Source organism: Dermacentor silvarum, chromosome 10 (assembly GCF_013339745.2).
Source record: "Dermacentor silvarum isolate Dsil-2018 chromosome 10, BIME_Dsil_1.4, whole genome shotgun sequence".
Taxonomy (NCBI): domain Eukaryota; kingdom Metazoa; phylum Arthropoda; class Arachnida; order Ixodida; family Ixodidae; genus Dermacentor; species Dermacentor silvarum.
Genome location: NC_051163.1, coordinates 115,391,699 through 115,393,047, shown reverse-complemented (window position 1 = coordinate 115,393,047; position 1,349 = coordinate 115,391,699).

Sequence of the window (1,349 nt, the reverse complement as noted above, 5' to 3'; positions counted from 1 at the left end):
TGATAGGGGGCGGTAGGTGGAGTGGCCACAGCTCTGACAATCCCAAGCATAGCTATATGTCCACTGCTGGGACACGCTGTGAAGCAGCTCTCCTCAGCACAGCTTATGGCAATACAGCTACATTCACAATGCTCCATCTTGTGACAGTGGGCCTCTTCCATATGTAAAAAAGCGATGTGCATTTGCGAACTGCATTGGGAACGAGGGGCTGCCGTACTGTATGTCAGAAATATGGTGCCCATGAGCAACTTTGTCGCAATCCCGAGCAGTTCCTTTAGTTTACGAGGCAGTTTGTCAGCTTTCTGAGTGTTGCACAGCTGCTGCGAATACATCTGCGTCAACTCTGCACCAAACCGTAACTTTTAGCCGCTGCCGCCCAGTGAAGCAGCGCTGATAGGCCTCATGGCCTAGGCAGTGTCACTGTGATGGAAATTCACCTTTGGCCAATATGTTAACAAGCCACAGGCCACTGCGGAATGCTTGCCACTAGTATGTTTGTATGGGTTGCTCAAAATTTTGATCAGTCCTGAGGTCATGCTTGCTGTTTAGTTTGACGGCTGTTGAAGTGGAGGGAAGTTCGTCGCCACGTATCCAGCACAATCTGCATGCCTGTCGGGGGCTAATCAGCCCGATCTTCACACTTTACGAAACGTGCTGCTTTTGTTGCTGTTCCCTCTGTATGTGTTGCATTATCAATTTGATTGGTCCTGTCGACCTGGACAAACCTTATTATACCGGCAGAGGTGGCCCTGGCCGGTGCAGCCCCGTTTTGCAAATAGCGGCGTTTGGCCACTGTGTGTGTGTGTGCAATCCCCACTTCTGGCCAAGGTTGGGGAGCACTCACAGTGACAAAGTCCACTACTGCATCAGCTGGGGCCGCTCTTCCAATGCGCACTCAGCGCTCTTTTGTGCCAAAAACTAAGGGATATGCTCACTTGGGCGGCATCAAGCACAAGGGGCTCAGCGGCGCACGCAACATGTGGCCCTGCACGTGTCTTTACATCGAATGTAACGAATATTAGAAAAATCAAATTGGAGAGGTTCGATTCGGTGATACAGTAGACTGATAATTCAAACTTTCGGTTAATTCGAGCAAATTTGCATTTTTGGTTGGCCCGCTATGTTTTCAATGTATTTTAAAGCCGCTTAAAGGGCCCCTAAACCACCCAGAGGTCGAAATTTAGTTGTGGTGTTGCAGTTGTGCACAAGTCTACAATGAACACGTAGCCGCGAGAATTTTTCGAAATGGTGCCGTAATAGCGGAGTTACACGCGTTTGATGATCGAAAAACGGCCCTCGCTGGTTTCGCTCTTTCCTTCGCTACGGCTGGTCTCTCCTCCTCGCCGATG